The sequence below is a fragment of the Mus pahari genome, chromosome 14, assembly GCF_900095145.1.
Source record: "Mus pahari chromosome 14, PAHARI_EIJ_v1.1, whole genome shotgun sequence".
Classification (NCBI taxonomy): Eukaryota; Metazoa; Chordata; class Mammalia; order Rodentia; family Muridae; genus Mus; species Mus pahari.
This window is the reverse complement of record NC_034603.1, coordinates 63,650,941-63,658,637: the sequence shown is the minus strand read 5'-3', so window position 1 is coordinate 63,658,637 and position 7,697 is coordinate 63,650,941.

The window sequence follows — 7,697 nt, the reverse complement described above, 5'->3', positions numbered from 1 at the left end:
TGTTTCCCATTCACCATCCTAAGTTTACATGTGTCCTAGTTAGCTTTCTGTGGCTGTGGTAAACACCATGACTAAAAGCAGCTTAGGGGGGGCTGGTGAGATGGCTCAGTGGGTAAGAGCACCCGACTGCTCTTTCGAAGGTCCGGAGTTCAAATCCCAGCAACCACATGGTGGCTCACAACCATCCTTAACAAGATCTGACTCCCTCTTCTGGAATGGCTGAAGACAGGTACAGTGTACTTACATATAATAAATAAATAAATCTTTAAAAAAATAAGCTTAGGTAGGAAAGGGTATATTCGGCTTACACAGCCATCACTGAAGGGAACCACGGCAGGAACTCAAGCAGGGCATGAAGTCAGCTTACTTTCTTATACAAGGATCTCATACAAGGATCACCTGCCCAGGGATGGCATGGCCCATAGAAAGCCGGGCCTTTCCACATCCATCATTAATCAAGAAAATGTGCCACAAAGGTGACCACAGGTCAATCTGATGGAGGAGGCATTCTCTCGGTCCACGCTCCCTCTTCCCTAGTGACCCCAGCAGGTGTCAAGTTGACAAAAATAAATAAATAAACCAGCACAACCTGGCTTGTAGATAAAGGATGAGCTGAGAAGCCACCTATGCTGGGGTACAACATGGGAGAGTGACAGGCCATGAAGTTAGCAGTCCCTCCAGGCCGATCATCAGCCTCCAAAGCCTTGTGCTGAGGTGGGAAACCTGACAAGCCTGCCTCTCACCCTGGCTCAGAGAAAAGATGCAGGGGACCTGTGTTTGCTTAGTGCTGTGAGCTGAACGTAGCCCTCAGAAGTATCTCAAGAAACCACATCACCAGTGGGATGGCTCATGGAAGTGGGAAGAACTATTTGAGGAAGAGAAGAAAAAGAAAGATTGGGTTACAGAGAAACCAGGTTATTGTTACTGTGTATTTTAGTATCACTTCCTGCTCTGATGTGTATCAACTGTGTGTGTGTGTGTGTGTGTGTGTGTGTGTGTGTGTATCAACTTTTGTTTTTGGTTTTTGAGACAAGGTTTCTCTGGGTAGCCAGACCTGGCTGTTCTGGAACTCACTCTGTAAACCAGGCTGGCTTCAAACTCAGATTCACCTGCCTCTCCCTTCCAAAGGATTAAAGGTCTGTGCCACCACAGCCTGGCTGTGTCTCAATTTTTTTTTTAAAGATTTATTTATAATTATACATAAGTACACTGTAGCTGTCTTCAGACACACCAGAAGAGGGTGTCAGATCTCATTACGGGTAGCAGTGAGCCACCATGTGGTTGCTGGGACTTGAACTCAGAACCTTTAGAAGAGCAGTCAGTGCTCTTACCCGCTGAACCATCTTGCCAGCCCCTGTGTCTCAATTTTTTTAAATTATTTTTTATTTTAGTGTTACTAGTATAAGTGACAGCGAGCTCATATGAGTGCAGGTGCCTGCAGGGTTCAGAAGACAGCATTGGATCCCTTGACTTTGTCTGTTGTGGGCCACCTGATGTAAGTACTGGGAGCAGAACTTATCTTTTGTTTTTGTTTTTATTAGTCCTTTTTGTTTTGTTTTGTTTTTCGAGACAGGGTTTCTCTGTATAGCCCTGGCTGTCCTGGAACTCACTTTGTAGACCAGTTATTAGTCTTTTTTATTTACTTATTTTACATATGTGAGTTCACTGTTGCTCTTTTCAGACACACCAGAAGAGGGCATTGGATCCCATTACAGATGGTTGTGAGCCACCATGTGGTTCTCGGGAATTGAACTCAGGACTTCTGGAAGAGCAGTCAGTGCTCTTAACCTCTGAGCCATCTCTCCAACTCCTTGTTTTATTTTTTGAAGCAGGGTTTCTCTGTGTTGCCCTGATGTCCTGGAATTCACTTTGTAGACCAGGCTGGCCTCAAACTCAGAGATCCACCTGCCTCTGTTTCCCAAGTGCTAGGATTAAAGACATGTGCCACCACTGCCCATCTTAACAAGCACTCTTAACCTCTGAGCCATCTCTCCAGACCCTACATTTCAATATTTAAAAGGCTAACAGCCCACTATCTTACTTTAGTATTTTTTTAATTATTTTTTTCCGGTTAATTTGAATTCATCATTGAGTCAAAACTACCACTTTAGAACCCTGGTAGTTTCTTTTTATTTCTTTTCCTATAAACCCATTATCATTCCATATACTTTAGACTTTGAAATAAATCTGGTGAATTTACTCCAATTAAATTTTTTTTCCCAAGTAGTCAGGAGAAATTTGATTAGTGCTGTCTTGGTCTCTCACCACGTTGTTTCCTTGACAACAGACCAAAGAATTTATGACTATGTAAGTGGAATTCTACCTCTGCCTCTAACAGGCTCTCCCAACAACTGCCTCTCCTCCTCCTCCTCTTCTTCCTCCTGCGTTTCCTGCTGTTGCTGCCCCTCCTCCCACGTTCTCCTGTTGTTTTGAGGAAATGTCTCATGCACTCTAGAATAGGCTCAAGCTCATAGTCAAGAATGCCCTTAAACTTCTGGTTTCTGCATCTGTTACTCAGAGATGCGATTATAGGCATGAGATTTGTGCATGCTTTGTGCCTGCTAAGCAAGTATTCTACCAACTTAGCCAGTGTGTGTGTGTGTGTGTGTGTGTGTGTGTGTGTGTGTGTGTGTGTGTGTGTGTGTGTTTATTTCAGTGGAGACCTGAAGGCAGTTTAACTCTAAGCTGGACTAAGATAAGGAAAAAGTTCTGTCGGGAATGTGGATCTTTGGGATGGTTTCCTGTTTGCCGGCGTTACCATGGACAGACACTAGAGGGTGCTCGGCGCTCAGAAAGCCCTGCCAGCTCGCAGTCAAGGGATCTCTGCCCAGTGATTGTTAGGAAACTTGATTTGGATCCGATGAGCTGCCACGTAGCTTTGGTTCAGAAATAGGACTCTGGGAACAGGAAGTAACAGAATGAGGTGAACAGGGCAGAAAGGTGTGCTTCAGACTCTCCCTAACTTGCTTTCTGCTGGACTTGACCTAGGACCCACCACAGTGTCCCAGTGGCCAGTTAAGCCCTTGTTAAATGTAGACAAGATCACCAATGGGACTGGGCCTGAGAGACCCAGTCTCACAACAGCCCCATGAAGCTAATGTTTTACCGGGTCCTACTGCTACTGCTTAGGAACTGGAGAAGTTGTTACTGGCCCCAGATCATTTCATTAGGGAACAACAGAACAGATTTTGGACCCAGATAATGTAGCTTCAAAGGATCCTTTTCAGTTTTCATGCTTAAAACAATAACAGCTCACAATATAGCAAAGTGCAAGATTCTCTCCTGTATTTATAGCTCGTTAATTCGTTGGAGCCATTTAATTGCAATACACATCTAGCACAAAGATTTTAACACAGAACAGTGGAGGGATTAATATAAGAAACAATTACATACTCATGGTATTGAAAGAAAAGAAAAAAGTTAGTGTTAAAGCCGATATTTTCTAGCTGTTTTTTGTCCTTTTCTCTTCTTTCTTTCTTTCTTTCTTTTTTTATTTTGAAACAGGATCATACTATGTAGCCCTAGTGGTCCTGGAATTTACTATGTAGACAAAGCTGGCCTCAAACTCACAGAGATCTGTCTGCCTCTACCTCTTGACAACTGGGACGAAAGGTATATGCCACCATACTAGCCTTACCTACAGCCTTTTTAGAAGAAGGACAAAGTTGGAAAGTTCACACAGCCCATTCCCAAACAACGTCACGGTAGTGCAGTCCTGGTATCAGGACGTGGACATGGAGATACACGGAGTAGGACTGAGAGTCTGGGAGTGAATCTAAGGTCTATGGTCATAATGTCAAAACCATTCAATGAAGGTTTTTTTTTTTTAAAGCTTTATTTATTTATTATATGTAATTACACACATAGCTGTCTTCAGACACTCCAGAAGAGGGTGTCAGGTCTTGTTACAGATGGTTATGAGCCACCATGTGGTTGCTGGGATTTGAACTCAGGACCTTTGGAAGAGCAATCGGGTGCTCTTACCCACTGAGCCATCTCACCAGCCCTCAATGAAGTTTTGTTTGTTTGTTTTCCCAACAAATGGTGCTGGGGAACTCAACTGTTTATATGAGAATGAATTTGGGTTCCATTCTCCCGTCATCTACAAAAGTTAACTCAAAATGGATCAACGTTCTAAATGTAAGGAATAGAACTATGAAACTCTGAAAAGAAAGCATAGGCACAAACCTTCAGAGCCTTGAATTAGCCTGTGGTTTCCTCGACGCGATGTCAGAAACAAGCATCTAAAGGAAAGATGTCACCAGAATTTAAATGTGTGTGTGTCCAGGCCCTCCTGTTACAGGGAATGACCACTCAGACACAGCATAGCCAACGGAAAGTCTTTATTACGGCTGGGACTATGCCTGAGTATTCCGGATCCAAGTAAGCGTAGCACCAAGTGGCCAGAGCAAGGGATTTTTGAAGGAAAAACCAGATCCTGGGCTCTGGATTGGCAGCTGTGGGGGAGGGGGTCCTGCACAACCAGGTAGATTAACAGACGCTAAGGTACGTTCGCTGGCTTCGTGATCTCGGTTCCTAGAAAAGAGCTGGGTAATTTTCCATGGGACTTCTCATCAAGGAGATCGAATTCTAGTCAAGTCTAAAATGACCTCAGCAAGAATACAAAATGGAGGAATCTCTGCGTGCCTGTGCCTGTCACCCCTTCGCGCAACATAAGCTGAGTAAGATGGTGCACTCCACTTCAGAGGCAGGGGGCCAATCAGAAAAACATTGCAAGGCTTTGTCTAGAAATCTTACAAAAAAAAAAAAACCATAAGCATTGTCACTCCTAGGCGCCCAGGAGCATGGAAAGCTGCATGCACGCGCATGGGGATGCGGAGATAAGCTGCATGCACGCGCATGGGGATGCGGAGATAAGCTGCATGCACGCGCATGGGGGATGCGGAGATAAGCTGCATGCACGCGCATGGGGATGCAGAGATAAGCTGCATGCACGCACACGGGGATGCGGAGATCACTTCACGGTTAAGAGCACCTGCTGCTCTTCCAGAGAAGTTTGGGTCCCGGCACCTGTGTCAGAAAGCTTGCGTCCCACTCCAGTGATAGCTTGGAAGATTCTGAAGCCCTTCTCTCTCCTCCAACAGCTTCTGCACACATGGCACACATGCCTACACCCACCCACACACAAATTAAAAAAATTTAAATAAATCTTTCTAGAAGTTGTATGTGGACATTCATAGAAGCTTTATTAACTATAATCTAGAGATGGGAAGAGCCCAAGTGATTAGTGGATGAACAAAATATGACCTGTCCACGAAATGGAGGATTACTCTGTTGCAAGAAGGAATGGAGGACCAGTGAGATGGCTCAGTGGATAAAGGTGCTTGCTACCAAGGAGGATGATTTGACTTCCATCTCCAAGACTCACGTGATGGAGGGAGAGATCCAACTCCTGCAAATTGTCCTCTGACTTCCACGTATGCTGTGTGGCATACACATGCCCTCCCCACAAATAAATGGATAATGAAAATTATAAATTATCAAAAACTAATTTTAAAAAAGAATGGGAGTTCCAATGTACACTATAATATGGATGAACCTTGAAAACATTGCGCTAAGTGAAAGAAGCCAGTCCTGAATAGATATTTACAGTACGATTTTATTTCTATCACCTATCTAGTCAGACACACTCACCAAGATTTATGGTTGTCAAGGACTTGGGGAAGGGATGAATGTACAGTTTCTGCTAACAGGTGTGGGATTTCTTTTTGGATGGTGAGAATATTTTGGAATTTAATCTAGCTGTGTAGCACGTGCTTGTAAGCCCTGGACTTGGGAGACTGAAAGGAGGGTGGTGAGTTTGAAACCAGTCTAAGCTACACAGCATTTTGGTCAAAAAGCAACTCAGGAGGGGGGGCACACCCTTAAATCCCAGCACTCCCAAGGCAGAGGCCAGCAGATCTCTGTGAGTTTGAAGCCAGGACCACACAGAGCTCGTTCCAGGATAACCAGGGTGGCTATGAGTTGAATCTCAATAAGAAAAAAAGCAGGGGAAAATGTTGCTGTTTTCCTCATCTCTAGCTCTCTGTTCTCATATGGCTGGGGAGATGGGTTTGTGGGTAAAGACTACAAAAGAGGGGCTGGAGAGATGGCTCAGCGGTTAAGGGCACTAACTGCTCTTCCAGAGGTCCTGATTTCAATTTTTAGCAACCACATGGTGGCTCACAACCATCTGCAATAAGATCTGATGCCCTCTTCTGGTGTGTCTGAAGACAGCTACAGTGTACTCACATAAATAAAATAAATAAATAAATCTTTAAAAAAAAAAAAAAAAAGACTACAAAAGAGTAAGGACTGAGCAGGTGTGACTGCCCTCCTGTAATCCCAGCATTTGGAAAGTGGAGACAAGGGTTCTCCTAAGCCAACAGCTCCAAATGAAGGCCTCTGCCCTAATACATAAGATATAGAATGCTTGAGGGATACACCCCAGGTCAGTCTGACTAATACACACACACACACACACACACACACACACACACACACACACACTCATCAGGTGTACCCACACAAGCTCGTGAATATGTACATACACCCACTTACATATACATACATAGCAGGTTTTGTTGTCACGGTTTCCCAAACTTCGTTGTATTTATAATTTTATTGAGGAAACCACACTGCTCTTACTTACGCTTTTTGTTTGAAAGCATTTATGATCAATAGCCATATTAAAGGTTAAAAATAAATTTAAAGCTCTTGTGCCTTGAATCGCAGCACTCAGAAGGCAGAGGCAGGCAGATCTCTATAAGTCTGAGGTTGCCCAGGGCCATACAATGAGACCCTTTATCACTACTGACATCCCCCCCCCAAATAAATAAATAAAAAAGAAGTCCTATGATTTAACATTCTTGACTTGGGGAGAAGGTAACAGATCTGATGGCAATACATATTTTTTGCAGATGTCTTGCTACTTTCTGAAGCTTATCAGTGGTGTCTAAAGTCTTTCCTCCTAAATAAATCTGAGTTTCTAAGAAGGCTGGTGTCTTTGTTGTTACGGTTAGGTCTCTTTATGTATCCCTGTCAGACCAGGCTGGCCTTGAACTCACAGAGATCTACCTGCGTATGGCTCCAGAGTACTGGGATTAAAGGCGTGCCCCACCACACCTGACCTCTTTGTCTTTAGTTTTTTCCATTTTGTTTCGTTTTGTTTTGGTTTGTTTTCAAGACAAGGTTTCTCTGTAGCCTTGGGTGTCTTGGAACTTTCTCTATACACCAAGCTGACCTCAAACTCAGAGATCCACTGGCCTTTGTCTCTTGAGTGCTGGGATTATAGGTGGGTTGCAACCTACACAGGATGCTAGAGACCCTTCCCCTCCCACATCTCTAGATTGCTAGTGGGCTGTTTTCTGTTATTTACTGATTCGGAGTTACTACACAGGCCCTAGAATGTCCCCTGAATGTCCACAGAGTGTGTCAATCACACTTTCCCATGTTTAGGCTGAAATGTAGTTTCCTGCCCTCCAAGTCTGTCTGTCTGTCTCTCTCTCTCTCTCTCTCTCTCTCCTCTCTCCCTCTCTCTCCCCCTTCTCTCCCTCCCTCCTCCCTCCCTTCTTCCTTTTTTTCCCTCCACCACCTCAGGGTCTCGTGTAATTTAGGCTAGCTTTGAACTCACTCTGACAGAAGACGACTGGGAACTTCGGACCCTCCTTCCTGCCTCTAGCTCCTGGGGTCAGGAT